The sequence below is a fragment of the Anoplopoma fimbria genome, chromosome 5 (genome assembly GCF_027596085.1).
Source record: "Anoplopoma fimbria isolate UVic2021 breed Golden Eagle Sablefish chromosome 5, Afim_UVic_2022, whole genome shotgun sequence".
Taxonomy (NCBI): domain Eukaryota; kingdom Metazoa; phylum Chordata; class Actinopteri; order Perciformes; family Anoplopomatidae; genus Anoplopoma; species Anoplopoma fimbria.
Window position 1 is genome coordinate 2633056 of NC_072453.1, and position 17702 is coordinate 2650757.

General features: G+C 40.0%; 1 long non-coding RNA gene across 1 annotated transcript; it reads right to left on the reverse strand.

Annotated features, from left to right (window-relative positions):
* Positions 1 to 13761: 13761 nt before the first annotated feature.
* Positions 13762 to 16215, reverse strand: LOC129090906 (uncharacterized). Its single transcript, XR_008531208.1, has 3 exons — positions 16139 to 16215; positions 14033 to 14069; positions 13762 to 13797 (listed from the first exon to the last, which is right to left on the reverse strand). It is a non-coding gene; the product is annotated as an uncharacterized LOC129090906 (long non-coding RNA).
* Positions 16216 to 17702: the final 1487 nt, after the last annotated feature.

Sequence of the window (17702 nt, forward strand, 5' to 3'; positions counted from 1 at the left end):
TCTTTATCAGAGGCGTTTTTCTGTTGGGTCTGGATCTCCTCCTTCATCTGGTGAACCAGAGCTTCCTTCTCAGCCATCAGCTGCACCAGGTCCTCTGACAACTTTCTGTTTTCAACCTTGAGCTCATCTTGATTGCTCAGGTCGGTCTGATGTTTAACTTTCAGCTGCTGAAGTTCTTGCTGGAAAGCTGCATTTTGATCTCTTTCAATCTGGAGCTCTGCTGAGAACTTCTGCTGGCTGATTATTTGAGACACTTTAAGGTCCTCGTAGTCATTTTGAAGCACCTTCTTCTTTTTTGTTTTGATGGTGCTTCGAACCTCAGTGGCAATCCTCATGGTGATCATCGTGTCTGGGTCACTAGCCCTCTTCAACCTCTCCAGTTCATCACGCGTGGCCTTCTCTTTGTTGATGAAACCTTCTTTCAGGCTCTTCTGACGGGCCACCTGCTGCCTGGTCTCCTCCAGTTCTCTGAGGAGCTCCTGCATTGGATTAGTCTCTGGGCAGTTTTGGGCATGCTCTTGAGGAAGATTTTGGCATGCAACTATGGTGTACTTCAGCTGTCTGGCTTGGTCTTGCGTGTTCCAGGGGCCCCGGGGCCTCCTGTTGTTCCTACCTCGCTCCATTTTCTTAGCTGGTAGATTCTTATGTAGACAAGGGTCTTGTGTAGATTCAGTCTGTCACTGATGATCAGTTCTGACTTGTGTCGATGCAGTCCGTCACTGATGAACAGTTCTGTCTCTATCGGTGGTTTATCTCAATTAAAAAATGTATTTTCTCTCAAAATGGTTTGTTTCAGTTGAAGATTCCTTCTCTGTCACAAAGGTGTGTCTCAATCGAAAGGTTGGTTGGGACTGAATGGAGACTCAAAGTTCCCTCGTATATATTGACATGACCTGCTGAAGTCTTTATGATGTCATAACATTCTATGATGTCATAGAGTCATCAAAGCACTCAAAACTCCAAACAGCTTCCTGACTTGTGTCCAGATCTCCACGGCAACCGCTGTTCTTTACATGTTTACATTTATTTTGAAATGACTGACCTGTTCTTATAGGTTTTCCTGAAATAAGTTTGTTTCAGCATTGCAGATGTTTTTTTATTATTCAGTGACACTGTCATCAGAGATTCAAGGATCATTTATTGTCACTATATAACACAGGGATGCACAACACAGTGCAGTTGTAGTCCATTCGTAACACAACAAACACATGGCAAACAAAATAAAACACAAACAAAAGTACATTCCTCTAGTGCCTTTTTTAATTTGCATCTTAAGAAATTTAAACAGCATTAAGTTATATATAGTATGTGAGTTAGAAGAGTTATATAGAGTTATATATATATATAATATAAATAAATGTAAATTTTATATAATAGTTACATTAAAAGTAATATAAAAATTACTTTTAATGTAACTATTTCTGTGACATTTATGTTTATAATGCATTTCAAACATACTGACAATAATTACTCATCACATACTTATAATGCGTTATAACCTGCTTTTAAGTTATACCATTGTTTAAATAAAGTTAGAAGCACTCATAATGGTCAGGCACTTACTTTTATTTTTTGTAATACATTATAATCACAGTTTTAGTGCATTACAATGTGATTATAAGTTAGTCTAAGTGGTCATTGTTTGTTTTTGTAATGAAAATTCATTTTCAACTCATCACATTATAATGCATTATAACTGTGAATTATAATAAACTATGATCCTTGAAAATAAAAGTCAGTGAGTGACCAGCAATTACAATGCATATGATACTGTGTATCATAATACTATAATAAAACAGTGCTATAGACAATTCTATAACGTATCATAACTATGTCTGTAATGCATTATAGACACAGGCGTAATACTAAGTTTAACTCACTGCCTCCCTAACCCACTGATTTGACTTTGTAGTACACCACCAAGACTTTTTGTCATGGCATCAGTTTATAAATTAATAATATCGATTAGGGTATGTTGTCCAATATACATTTGTTACTGAATATTCCATAACTATAATTTATAGTTTTTTTTAATTAAGTTGTTATTTACAGCAAATACAGTACATTTTAACAATTGACTTCACTAGAAATTAGCAAAAACAAAACTAAAAACATATTTTAGTTGAGATCAGAAAAATAATTATATATATAATATCTGAACTAAATCAAACACAACTGACATAGTGGCTGTGTGTGTGTATGTCTCTATTATCAACATTGAATGTATAGGATAGTTAAAATACCAACCTCTATGCTTTTCCTAAAGAGGTGCTAAATTCTAAAGAGGTGCTAAAATCAGTCAAAAATTCAAGAGAAAAGCACATTTATTTCAAGTAGGGTTAGCTACAGTAGTAATTTAACAATTTACTTTGACATGTCATTATAATGAGGTTTTCGCCGTATTGTTGATAGCTTGGTTGAATAACCAGTTCTTATAGACAAAAGAAGCCTGGATACCTGGAAGCACTGATTGGGAGCAGCTAATCGTATTGTATAGCACAATTGTATAGCACTTTCCCACAACAGGGTACTTCAAAGGGCTTTATATGAGTCACAGCGGTTAAAGCATGTCACGAAGAAAGACTGGCCCTCATCTGTCAGTGAACTGCTGCCCACACACAGGCTCTGAGCTAAGAGATCGTTTGCAGTTCATGCCAAGTATCATTATTGATTCTATTTAATTACACACAAAGTGAGCAGAATTCTGATTTCAGTTTGACCCTTAAATTATTCAATTACTAAATAAATTAGTGAATTACTAATTCCAATTCAGGGTCGAGATACAAAAATGCAATGTTAAATGATGGATTTCCTTTTTATGGTTCACCTCACTGGATAATGACATTATATTACATTATTTAAATTAACACGCTTTGCAAAAAAACAAGTATATTCCTGTTGTAAATTAAAAACAGAATGGATAATTGCAGAGACACGTGTTTTTGTGTTATTTAACAAAAGTCACTGGTTGCCAGCAGTGGTACTCGTGCCTTTAGCATCTTATTTTTTACTTTTTTCATTGCAGATGCAAAGTTTTGCAATAACCAGACCCTATGAACTCAAACCCTCATTTCCTTTACAACAATGATACAATTTTCCCAGGACGGCCAAGACGCTCAGAAATATTCTTAGAACTCTTAGGGGGAAAAAACAATAACTTTTTGATAGACCTTGATGGGTCTGTGGGCTTCCTGGCATAGATGGCTCCCTTAGTCATCAGTCAAATCACCTCATGTTATCTCCAGGTAAGTGGTCCAGTAGCAATGCAATACAAAAAACAGCTTAAATACCCCTCAAGCCATGCATTAACATTTATATAATTTTACTGGAAAAATAAACAGACAAACACATTACCTACTCTAGTCAGGTGAGAAATACACACACTTTTCATTTTACTTGACATTAAGTTTTTCCCATGACGAAAAATAAAGACATATTAGGATTATAAGGAGCATTGATTTACAAATGAATTGTGCCTCAAGTTCATATGCCACACAAACAAAAGTATTCTGACCACAAAATAACTATTCACTGCTGTTAACATTTCCAGGGTTCTTTTGAAATGAGCACAATTCTCAAAAGGCTTACACTAATTTACTGTGAGGGGGGACATGCATAGGAACAGCCGGTTATGTGATAAATGTAAGTAAAATAAACAGTTCACAGGTATTAGTTAAAGGTATGTTGATTAGCCAGTCTTCACTAGATTTTTGTATTTAGAATGACATTTTTTGTAATTTATCATTTTAAAATATCCAATTTCCCTGTTTGATATTCCAAACATTATTCCTAGAGACAAATGAGGAAAAAGTAGCATATTTTGAACCACAAAGGCTATTTTAAATTAAAGGTGCTAAATTCAAAATTTAGAGCATGATTTTGGGATTGCTTCAACTCAGCTCTCAAAATGGCAACCACTGAGCCAGACAGAGCGCGTTTTAGCAGTCTGGGGCAGCATTTTGTAATTGTTGTAATAAGAGTGAATCATTTTGTGCGCTGCTTAGTTAAGAGAGGCTCTTGGTTTGTGCTAATTTATTTTTGGTATAACCAGTAAGCTTAGCCTCTCTGTCCCACTATAACCAGTCCACTCAGCCTCTCTGTCCCTCTATAACCAGTCCACTCTTCCTCTCTGTCCCTCTATAACCAGTCCGCTCAGCCTCTCTGTCCCACTATAACCAGTCTGCTCAGCCTCTCCTTCCCACTATAACCAGTCCACTCAGCCTCTCTCTCCCACTATAACCAGTCCGCTCAGCCTCTCTCTCCCACTATAACCAGTCCACTCGGCCTCTTTCTCCCACTACATTCCTCAGAGTTTTCAGGAACCCCATCTTTGACAGAAACAGTAGAAACGGTAACCTTGACCCATAGTGACAGAATTCTTTATGAATGAATGAATCAACATGACTCACTTCTTCCGATGATCAAGTCTTGATAGTGTAACACGGTGAAAAAAAAAACTGGAGCAAGGTATTTATTTCAATGGGAAATGAGCTGACCTCATTCAAGGTAACAGCGGGTTACGTCCTTGCTCTCAATGCGTATCTTCTGTACACTGTAAATCCTTCACTTGATAAAAATGGCCCACAAACCTATATAAAGCCATGGGTCAGGAGAAATAATTAAATATCAGAGATGATTTAAAATAAGCTGACAAAACAGGGACTTAATCAAGATATAAATACACTGAACAAAAATCTTAACACAACGCTTTTGTTTTCTTATTCTTCACAAATTGAAATAAAAGAAAAATTAAAGTTAAAATCCTTGTTAGTGAGCACTTTGCCAATATAGTCCATTCTTCTCACAGGTGTGGAGTATCAAGATGCCGATTAAACAGCATTATTACGCAGGTGTGTCTTGGGCTGGTCACAATAAAAAGCAATTCTAAAATGTGCAGATCTATCTTTTACATTACATTAACATTTGTTGAAATGTCCAACTTACAGGAAGTGTATTTCTTAGGTATTCAAGAGAACTACTAGTCACCAGAAGTCATAAGTGCATCTCCTTTCTTAAACAAGCATCTCAAAGTATAAGCCAGAGCAAAAGTATAGTGCAGAGGCAGATTTCAGTGCTGTAATTGCAACAGACTAATCCGAATATAGTAAAATGCTTCAAAATATGCTACGAATAGGATAAGTGCAGTAAACAAATACAAATTCAATAAGTGCAGCGAACTGATACGAATACAGTAAGTGCAGCAACTAATACGAGTGCCATAAGTGCTACGAGGAAGGCTCCGGTAGTACTTAAGAGGTGAGTTTTCAGCCTGCGCCTAAAGATGGGCAGCTTTTTGCTGTCCTGACGTCAGTGGGGAGTTCATTCCACCACTGAGGGTCAGGACAGAAAAAAGCTGTGACCGGGTGGATCGGCACAGGGACCTCTGATTCAACCAGTCGCCCGAGGCAGCAGAGCGAAGTGGTGGGCAGGGGTGTAGGGCTTGACCAAGGCCTGGAGATAGGAAGGAGCTGTTCCTTTCACTGCCCTGTAGGCTAGCACCAGAGTCTTAAACTGGATGCGAGCTCTTACAGGGAGCCAGTGTAGGGAACGGAGAAGGGAAGTTGTGTGAGAGAACTTGGGGCGATTGAACACCAGACGTGCTGCAGCTTTCTGGACAAGCTCCAGAGGTCTGATGGCCGACGCACGGGCTCCAGCAAGTAGTGAGTTGCAGTAGTCCAGGCGGGAGATGACCAGAGCCTGGATGAGCACCTGCGCCGTCTCCTCAGTGAGGAAGGGGCGAATCCTCCTGATGTTGTAGAGGAGGAATCTGCAGGAGCGTGTGACCGATGCAATGTTTGCTGAGAACATTTTCACAGTTGGTGGTCGAGGGTCACACCCAGATTCCTCACAGTCCGAGTTGGCGTCACCACGGCATCATCAATGGTGATGGACAGGTCTCGGTGGGGCAACCCTTCCCAGGAGGAAGAGTAGCTCGGTTTTGTCCAGGTTCAGCTTCAGGTGGTGTGTCGCCATCCACTTCGAGATGTCAGCCAAGCACGCAGCAATGCGTGCCTCCACTGGGTGTCACCGGGAGGAAATGACAAGACCAGCTGGGTGTCATCGGCATAACAATGGTAGGAGAAGTCATGGGACGAATAACAGAACCCAGAGATGTTGTGTAGAGCGAGAAGAGAAGGGGGCCCAGAACTGAACCTTGTGGAACCCCCGTAGTCAGCGTGCGTGGTTCTGACACGGCCCCCTCCATGTCACCTGGTAGGATCGGCCTGTCAGGTAGGATGCAAGACAGGTGTGTCAAAGGTGGACAAAATCTTTTGCAGGGAGAGTGCAGAGCCTGAGACGCCCATCCCCTCGAGGGTGGAGAGGAGGATCTGGTGGTTCACTGTGTCAAAACCGCTGACAGGTCCAGGAGAATCAGGACAGAGGAGAAGAGTTCGCTCTAGCAGCGTGGACTCTGTCACCGCAAGGAGGGCCGTCTCTATGTTATGACCCACCTTGAACCCGGACTGGTGGGGGGTCCAAGAGGTTGTTCTGGTGGAGGTAGGAAGACAGTTGTTTAGAGACAGCGCGTTCAAGTGTTTTGGATAGAAATGGTAGAAGAGAATCCACGGTCTGAAGTTCTTGACATCAGAGGGGTCAAGTGATGGTTTTTTCAGAAGGGGTTGTGACTCTGACTTTAGCAAAGATGTGTTGATGAGGTGGGTGAGGAAAGGAAGGAGTTCAGTGGCAATAGACTGAAGAAGATGGGAGGGGATCGGGTCAAGGGAGCACGTGGTGGGGCGGTTAGATGTAACAAGGTCAAGGACCTCGTTAGGGGAGAGGGGAGCAAAATAGGGTAAGATGGGGTGTGGAGAGGGAAGGGGGAGCTGAGGGGAAGAGCTGTAGAGGACTTGACACATTTCCTAACATTTGTTGAAATGTCCAACTCGGCATGCATGTTCTTGAATGTCAAAGTCACTGACTCAACAGTGGAATTCTATAGCGCCCAAACAAACTATTGTACAGACATTGTACTATCTGCTTCACCTGTTTTCAGTGCTGTATTTGGGCACCGGATGTATAAAATCGTTTCAAAATCATGCTCTGCACATTTCCCTATTACCCTACATAATTGTGGGAACATTGAGTGTAGTTACAGCTCACACACAGCACATTCATCACCTTCACTGTCTGAACTTTGGATTTAGCAGATATGATTTTTTTGGTCACACATCATTTAGCCGCGAAGAGGACTTTTCTCCAGGGCGCCAGACGCCAATGATGATGAGCTTTTTGCCCACTCAAGTCGGTAAAACCATCAGACTGGAGTCTATTCAAGAACCTGCTGAGGAGGACAAGCACAGATGAGCCTTGATTCAATTCTTTGGTTGTGCAAATCAACTGTTGAGTCAGCCGTGCTGGTGACTGATCTCAGACAATAAAGAGCTCCTATGCTGGCATGGTTACACATGGTTGGCAGATGTGAGGTTGCCGCAATTCTCAGAAACAACATTTGAGATGGCAGTGAGATGAACATTCCCTTCACAGGCAACAGCTCTGTTGGACAGTCCAGCAGTCAGCATGCCAATGGCACGCTCCCTCAAAACCTCCAGCCCAAAGCAAATCTGTGTAACAATCATTTGGGATGGATTAGGTTAGGTGCTCACAAACAGATTTAAACAAATTTGTGGACAAAATTTTGAAAAGTCTCCAATGTTTACCATGTTCCTTATGATTACATTTTCATTTCTGGATGGTAGTCTTAATGTACTTTTCCGATGAAAATATTTACAGCTTGGATGAGCGAGGAGGGAAGACAAACATTGGCACAGACAGGAAGGAATCTATTTTTGTTTTTACGACAGCCTCTGGCTCGGACAGGGCCTTTTGGGTCTCTATGTCTTACCCCTGTCTGGTACTCTGCTCTCCCTGAAGCAATTTTAGGCAAACCATGACTTAATGCTGCTAGTTGCTGGTGTGTAACTGTACACAAAAATCATACCCGAGATTATGAGTCACTATTTGGTCCAAGTTCGGTACAGCAAGAAAAAAATAAATGTGTAATAGGTTTCTTTTAGTTTATTTTGACCAGACAGGTGTGTCAAAGGTGGACAAAATCTTTTTGCTAGGGATGAGGGTAGCCTTCTGCCCACTGGGAACTTTGGTAAACTGTTACTATTATAAAAACAAGGAACATTTCCAAACACAAATACTGAACTAACACTTTCTCAATAGGCAACAGGGACAATAGGCAATAAAACCGAAGAAACTGAAAACGTAAAAATACAGGTTGCATTTTTCCCGTTCGGTTGATTAGCACATCTGGGCGTGTTCTATGTGTTTCCATTCAAATGCCCTCAATGGTGGATCCACGGCGCCAATTTCCAGGCTCTCCATAGTGTTAGTGACTCGCGTGCAAATCAGTTTGTTGTGCTAACTTTAGCAAAATGTAGCTAACGGAGTTACAGGGAGGATCTCGCTCTTGTGAACTGATTCCTCATTGCATGCATCAATCTACCAAGATGTAGTCTGTGTGTGGCTGCACGGGTCCGGCACTACTACACAAACAGATGATTGTTTTTCCATCGTTCTCACGTGTTTGCTACCACCATGGCTCTGACCTTACGATTACAGCAGAAGCTAATTTTGTCAAAATTAGAGGACTTGTACCAGGCACGTGCACAGACATTTTGGGGGCAGGTGCTCAAAAAAAAAAAAAAAGGGCACCCATCGCCAAAATTATTTATGAAATTAAAAATAATAATAATAAATAAAAAAACACAGGAGGTTTTCAACTTATATATTTATTTGTGTTAACAAACTAGATCAAATGATCAAATTGAATAAATAAATGAATAACAGGCATAAACAGACAAAACAAGGCCATATTGTATAAGCAAATAGTATGTTAAATAATCGAACAATATTCTAACTTAAAACTTATCAAAACTCTGCTCTGGATAAATAAAAGGATCTTCACAGGAGCATCCTCCTTGGTGCCATGTCTTGGAAGATTTGTATCACTTCACTGTGATTTATTTCAATGTCTTGAAAAAAAATTCTGGTTGACAGGGCCCTACACTGCAGCACATAGCTTTGTAGCTCTCATTGCACCTGATATTAAATGCGTCAACATGGGACGGATCAGTAGGGTATGGCATGGTGGCTATTTTGGAAATTGCATCCTCATTTTCAGCTCTTTCCTCCACATGCCCTAGCTGTGATGTAGAGGGGGCTGCTGTCACTTCACCCTCTCCTTCACTCATCTCCTCAGGCATCACTGTTTCTGTTGCTGCCCCTGAACATAACTGAGTCTGTCCTTCCTCATCTGTGATGGGCTCCCCTGGACCAGGTAGGGTAACTGATTCTCCCTCATTTAATTGGCTCGTTGATGGCCTGATCCAAGTCAAAAGGGAGCGGCTACTCTGAGCTGCTTGCTGCAGTTCCCTGTCCTTCTGCTTTTTGACTCTGTCTTTTTTTGGCATTATGCTGCAAATTTTGTAAAAGAGATAAATGAATGTTGTGGATAATAATTGTACTGTTTTCTGAAGGTTAAAGCATAAGCAGCATTACACTAATTATGCTCTTCTCAACCTGTGTTTCCTCTTGGCAGGATTAGACAGCTAGCTTACATTTCCCTTATTTTACTCTTTTTCACCCTCTGCAATTACTCATACAAGTTTGATCGTTGTAAAACAGGCAAAACGAAGAGATACATAAATATCACGTTAAACAATTGTGGGACAAGGATAGCATGACACCGAGAGCTAGCATAGTTTACCTGCTATTTTCTAGCTGTGAATTTTCGTGACATTTATAAACATAAATTCAACATACTTTCGAAATTGTCTAAACGGCATTTATACAACACAAAATATGCACTTTCAGACAAATATTGTCATTTAACATGACAAACGTCAGTAAACAGCTGGGCAATGCTTTGAAATCAAGTTAGTTGTTTGTTTATTTTTTAGGAAACGTCGGACCAGTTATGTTTTCAGACGTAATGTTTTCAGCGGCACTAATGTTGTTGTTAATTTATAAAAAAAACAACGTCGGGGGATTGCACAAACACTGTCATTACCTGTTAGTCTGATGCTGCAGGTCAGTGAAGACGTAGTCTGCACTGATGTGGGGGATGAGGAGGGAGAGGCGCGGCGGGGGCTTGTGAGCACCGGGAGCATAGATATATATATATAGACCCTTTTACTGTTTGTATACAATGATGACGTAGAACGCATGCGCGCGCAGTCTGGCAACAGAAGTATGGCAGAGATCAACAGCTTGTCAAGCTATGCAAGGGAATTATCAACAAAAGATCGCGAATTTTACTTTAACAAGTTGACTTTGACAAATGGTGTCCGACTTCCAGATCCGTGTACTATTACTGAGTGGGTTGAAGACGTCAACAAGTGGCCGAATATACAGTGGCCAGATATATATACGTACTTAATAGAGAAACCGAGCGTGTACACCAGAGAGAAATTACGAGCCTATAAGTCACTGGATGCTTATGAATACGTTGTCTGTGGTCATGTACAGAACGTCAAATACCATGACATAGATTCTTGTTCTGGAGTTTCAGATGGAACCGGAGGATTTGCTGCAGTGTTAGGTCTGTTAGGTCTCTCTCTCCTCCTTTTCCTATGGTACCTACAGTATAAAAATTATAGTTAGACTGATCCATATCTCCAAACAGCAGCTGTATGCACCAAAGCTTATGCAAGAGGAAAATAAACTAAAAAACGACTAAGAGGAGGGCAACTCAAATCGTACCTGTCCATCTTTGCATCGGGGTTCTGGCTTTGTTTTGTGTACACAAACACAGAAGGCACAAAATCGGGGCTACTAGAGTCCAATGACGCCTCACCTGCAAATAAAACACCTTTTAATCTAGTTTCAAAACTTTATTTACACTAGTAGGGCATTGTAGTTTCCCTCACTTACAATGACCACGAGTTTACAGCAAGGGACATGCAAACAGCAAATCTAACGCCAGCTTATCAAACTTTAGCTGCATTTGATTATTATTCTACATTGTAAATACAATCACTAATGTAAACCAAGCTTTTCTGTAAAATCAAAGAGTAGATAGATAACCTTACCTGATATAAAGTGGGCGCTACAGACCCGAGCATTTTTTTATTATGTCCTCATTCCAGTCAACACGTTTAATCGCCTGCAGCCACAGACGCCGCCGGTTGCTCTTAAATGGTTGTGATCCTGTCGGAATCCTATAAAACTTTAGTCCGCCGGTGGAATATCGATTCTGACAACCATATACGCAACAACCAGACATTTTGAATGCTGGAAACTGTTTTTTATCCACTTTTAAACTCTTGCTAGCCAGTTGCTACCTCGTGTGTGAGTCAGAACGACTGGGAAACAACACCACTTCTGTTGCCGGCCTGCGCACGCAACTATTTGATGACGTTGGCTGTAAAGGGGCATAGAATACGTATTCTACGTCTATGCCGCGGAGCATGTCGGGGCGAAATTCTCACAAGAACTCAAATAAATAACCCCTCAGATATCAAAACACATTTGGGGAAATTGATGACAGAGAAACATTTCCTAACATTTGTTGAAATGTCCAACTCGGCATGCATGTTCTTGAATGTCAAAGTCACTGACTCAACAGTGGAATTCTATAGCGCCCAAACAAACTATTGTACAGACATTGTACTATCTGCTTCACCTGTTTTCAGTGCTGTATTTGGGCACCGGATGTATAAAATCGTTTCAAAATCATGCTCTGCACATTTCCCTATTACCCTACATAATTGTGGGAACATTGAGTGTAGTTACAGCTCACACACAGCACATTCATCACCTTCACTGTCTGGGTGTAATTTTGAGAATATCATATTATATGTTAGGTATTCTTTTGTGTGGGTGCAATGCAATAATAATATCTGTGATGATCTGTGTGCATGTGTATTTCTAACTCTTGGCCTCAGCGAGACTATGATAGCTTGTTTTCTGACACGTGCTCACTCAGTTTGACGTCGTCATTTTGGCATTTCAAGATCCAGAATTGTTTGCAGTAAATCCTGCAGAAACTCATAGATGTGTCTGTCGAACTGGCTATTGGTTCATTGGCCTTTCCTATCTTTCACTCACGTGTCTTCATTCAATAATTATGCTTTGTCACAGGAGTTCTTTTGTGGTGATGGTGGTCGCTTTTCTTTATGATTGTCCTCCATCATTGAAAGTGTGAGGAGTTAGGCATGCAGTAGGTTTTGCCTCTGCACTATACTTTTGCTCTGGTTTATGCTTTAAGATGCTTGTTTAAGAAAGGAGATGCACTTATGACTTCTGGTGACTAGTAGTTCTCTTGAATACCTATGTTGAATACACTTCCTGTAAGTCGCTTTGGATAAAAGCGTCTGCTAAATGACTGTAATGTAATGTAATGTTCAAAAACACAAGACAACATTATGGTGGGTAAATTTCTTTACTGTAATATTTGGCAAAACTGTGGCCTTCAAAAAAATTGCGCTCAGTTTCAAAGACCTTAAACCTTAACAGGCAAAATATGAATAGACAACATTATGGTTGCTTGATGCATCACTTAAGTAGTAGTACATAAAGGACAAAGTCACTTAGGGGTGTTGATGCTAGAGCCATACTTCTCTTGTAGTATCAGTAGCTTCTGGTGGCTAATGTTAGCTAACTTGCTATACAGCTGGGGGGCATAACTTTATGCCTCTTCTCAACTTTTGCGTTTAAATTACCTTTTAGTTCATTCAGATCACCTAATGATGGTATCTTTCTGGGGTTTTAAGAGTGAAGTTAGAGTTCGAAATAAGATGTTTTGATCCTGTTGGATTATTTTCCACATGAAGGGCCAGGGATCGAACCCCCCAGAGCAAATATAAATCAGCTTCTTTTTTTTTTGCATTTGCCTCTAAAATTTGGTCTGTTTTCAGTGTTTAGATTTGAAAACAATTTATAGCAGAAACAATACAACATTACCTAGTGGAGGAAGGGAGTCCTTTAAGAAGCCAAAACAGGCATAGATGCACTAATCCCAATCATTCTAGGCTGCAGGACAATGTGATGTTGTCTGTCTCGCCATCACAGAGAGAACAGCACGTACAGACTATATGATCCAGGATCCAGGCAGTACTTGGTACTGTTTCCACATGTCTACGCTCCCCAGGGTGTCAATCTGAACGGACTGAGCCATAACGTGGGGAACTAAAGAACATTAAACCAACAGGAGAAGTCACATCTCTCCATTACCCATGCAGTCAACGTATAGCTTCACTCATTATGTGTGGATCTAACAGAGACAACTCATAGCACATGATTAGACAAAAGTAGCCTCATTTGTATGCACGTACATGATGGTAAAAGTATTAATCATGATTTGTACGTGAGTGGACAAAAGACACCACGATCTAGGACATGCCAGCTGGAGAAAGAAATAGATCAGGGAGAAAGGGGGATTAATGGGCACAGAGAGAGAGGGTTATAATTTAAGAATCAGTCACCCTCAATTCTTCCCCATCATTACTTACAATTCTTCCCAAATCTATCAGTGAGTTACAGTGAGCAGTGGAAAGAGTGAGGTAGAAAAAGAAAGCGGTCAGTACAGATGCACACATTTAGTCACCACATGAATTGTAAGTAGCTCATGCTCACATTTAGTTTTCATCTTTAATGAGGTCGCACCCTGCTGCTTTAGCGATGTGCACACCGTTACCATGGAAGCTGTTGCAATGGCGATGACTCTGGTGGGGATGTTTGGTTTGAAGTCATGCTGTTTTGTCAGAGACCCCTTTGCGAATTAGGTTCTGTTTATTTAGAAGGGTATCCAACCAGTGATTGCACAACAGTGACAGAATGTATAGTCTGAAATAAAAACACAATTTCAAGGGATTTAATTTAACTGTCTGGATGCTTTGCACACGAAGACCTAACTGTTGACCAAAATGATTTTCTGAGCTCGTCTGCAGACAGACAAACAAAGAAAGGGGGAAGTAATTTGTTGTGCAGAAGATTCAATATCCAGTGCAAAAGAGACCAATGTCCTTTACTAAGATTTTATATTGTCAGTTTTAAAAAGGGTATTATGATAAGCTCTTACCAAACTTCTAGCATGCAATTCAACGTTTGGAGATCGTCTGGAATAAAAAAATAATTAATTATTCATGGAAAAACTTAAATTCTCTTGAAAATAATATTTTGGGGAAAACAAACGGGGGATTAATAACCTCCATAACGTTGACTTATTTTACTTGTTTTTGTTACGTTACTTTAGCACTTGTTATGTACTTAAACCAGTTATTTAAAGAACCTAATTATTTAGGTTTATGACCTAATTATCAAACATACTGATTTTAACCCAAGTACTTTTGTTGACTCGACCTAACCAAGTCGTTTTGTTGCCTAAGTAAACCTAAGTCATATGATCATATGACAAAAGCACGTCCTCATTGGATCCATTGCATTTATGAATAACATCCATAAGAGCAGCTATAACTTTTGGGGAACAAGATCCTTATGTAGTGTCAACGAGATCTGTGAACATAACATATGGATTTATCACACAAGTTAAAATTCTGCTTTCACAGGATATACATCATATCATTTTGTAGGGTATCGTTGGCTCCCTTCTACTTTGATGGTACCATATGTGACCTTGCATAATAGGGAGCTTGAATTATCGCGATTTTATGTATTTGCATTTTAAAATAGCATGTATTTAGTACTGTGCAAGTATGTTTTAATGTTAAAAAATGCAAAACAAAGCTGTTTAATTTCAGCTTTTTAGTCGATAACATTTTAACATTGCAGTCCCTAAACACCAGACACAACATTAAGTATTTAAGTGAGATTCTTTTTTTGTATTTATTATGATTGGTCAGTGGTTTAAAGAAGATCAGTTTGTTCCACATTTAAAAAATGTAAACCCAGTCTCCCGTCAGGTGGATATTCTTTATATTCAAAAGTGCAGCAGATGCAGACTGAGAGCAGCCAGGAACAGGTGGAGGGAAACGATCGCTTTCTTCTTTGAGTGTTCTGTACTCGGTGATCTCTCCAAACGATACTCTGCCATGATGCAATGGCTGACTGCTGGAAACTCCTCAGGAAATATGTGCTGTATATTCAGCGCAGGGATGGATACATGAATCACTGTAGTGTTGTGTTCTTGGTGAACAGGTTTACTGTGTTCTCACAGGGTAATCCCTCACTGACTCAGGTTACTGTGGAACACAGTGACATCCAAACTGTGCGTGAATGTGTGTGTACGTGAGAGTCGTGTCAATCTCCTTTTTTAATTATACTACCTTGAAATGTCCTTTTAGGATACATAATGAATGTGTGCTTTTATCACATGTGGTAAAGGGATAGTTGGGTTTTGGGTGGGATTTTTAACCACGTCACAAAATCTCTATATGCCAGATTTTATCCCTGAATCGATCGTTGACGCTAAGTTTTAGAATATACCAGAATTTCTGCCAGATCTCTTGTAGTTTGAGGGGGTTGGTATCATTGCTTAATGGTTGTCTGACAATTGGACAGATATCTGGTATGTCCGAAATTCAGTCTTGCAGTTTGAACAGTTCTGTAATTTTTTTACACAACTGCAGTCATAGTATTTGCACTTCCCTTCCATCTACTGTTCCAAAGCAGGTATAAAGTGGGCCTTTCCAACAAGGGGGTTCATATTGAGAGCATAAAAGTCCTTAGTTTCAATTATGCAAAAAAGGATGATAAACCAAGGTCCAAGCTATTGTTAACCTAAGTTCAGCCTGGTCTCATTTTTGTTCTCCTCAAAACTGTATTTCACAATCATGCAACATCTTTTTTTCAAAAAAACAAAGACGGAAAAATGAACAGGTAAGTCTTTTGGGTTTTGCGTAGGCACTGGTGATCAGGGGAAGAAAATAAACATTGCAGCCAACACATATAAAAAAACATTACAATTCTTTCAGTCAATTCCCCATTTAGTTTTTTGTCCAAACATTTGGTTGGGCCGTTCGTGAAATCTATTCCCATCTGCAATGACGCAGAGGGACACATCTCACTCCCTGCTTGTACAAAGGTCCTACACCCATACAAGGTTATACTTAAAACCAACACACATACTACTGTTAACACTAAACAAACAAAGGAGAGTGCAGATCAGCAAAGTCAGAGATGGAAGCAGTTCATGTATGTGTGGCATTTGTGCTGTGGAGGTACAAACCCAATAGAAGGTAATGCAGCGTGAAAGTCAAGCTGTGGGGAAGATGAGAGAGTCTATGAGCATGTGGACCAGGTTTTATAGTCTGGAAGACCCAGGTGAGCTTAATCAAGCTGACGACCCTCCCTAGTCAGTCAGCCAAATGCCTGCTTTCGTTAGCCTGGACAGCCTCCAAAACAGTGGGAGGGGCATCACAACACACACACACACACACACACACACACACACACACACACACACACACACACACACACACACACACACACACACACACAAATCATGCAGATATATACAGTATATACACATACAGACAGACAAACAGAGAGTACTTGCTTTAAAGTTAAAAAGAGAAGAAAATGCTCATTCTCAGGAAAAATCTTTCTTCAGTAAGACACACACTCAAAGACATACACATGCTCACACACACCTACACACACAGTCTCTATAATCATCAGCCAAATGTTCCTATGACAACAGTGTATAATTATACCTCCAACTGGATCCAGGCTGGAGATTTGGAGAAGACAAATAACACTGTATCATTACTAGATATCTGCAGCCATACTGTCTGTGTGAAGTGATCCAAGGCTTCTGCCAGACCTTCTCTCACCTCAGATGACTCCCCACATTTCAGAATGGAACCCTAAGGCGAGACTTTACCAGCAGACTCTCCCTTTTGTCTTTCATCCACAAGGTTTGAAGAACATACAATCCTCTCTTTTGTTCAGCATACATTGTGTACAGACAAAAGATGTGAAAAGTCAAAGTATACTGTTTTGAAACATCATGAAAAAGACAGTAAAGTATGTCAAAAACAAAAAGCCATAGTTCGCAAAAAAGTATTTAAAGGTCACAGTTGTGTTTGTCAAAAAAATAACAAAAAGGCATAGGGTAGGATAGGATACGTCAAAAATAAGTCATAAAAAATGAATTGTTCAGTATGTCTAAAATGTCAAGGTCAAGGCTATAATATAGCATGTAAAAATAATTCATAAAAGCCATGTCTAATAGGTCAACAAAATAAAGTCATAGTAAAGTATATCAAAACATTTCTGAAAAAGTCAGACGATAGCTTGTTTAAAAAATCATAAAAAAACATCTTATAGTATATTAAATAAAAAAACATTGTCCAGTATGTCGTAAAGTCATAACAAATCCATGGTAGAGTATTTCCCCCAAAATTCACAACAAATTCATAAAAGTCAAAACCCCCAATTGGACTGGATGTGACCTTTATCATTACTGCGTGTATACAAACTTGCCATTGATCTTGATTCCTTTGAAATGTGGTCTACTCTCTAAGGATAGGCCAAGGCCTACGCTCTCCTCAACTACTTCCTTCAGACCAGGACTGTTTCCTTGGAAATGTTGTTTGGCCAAACTCCTTCTCTGAGAACTTGTGTGACACGTCTAAAAATAATGAGAACATTATACATCCAGAACATCATTCCAAAGAGTAATAACAAATATTGTATATTCTAGTCAGGAATCAGTCAGCAAACCCTAACTTTCCAACTAACTATCAACAACATAAGACTGGATTTGTGATGCATTTGAGCTTGTGTTG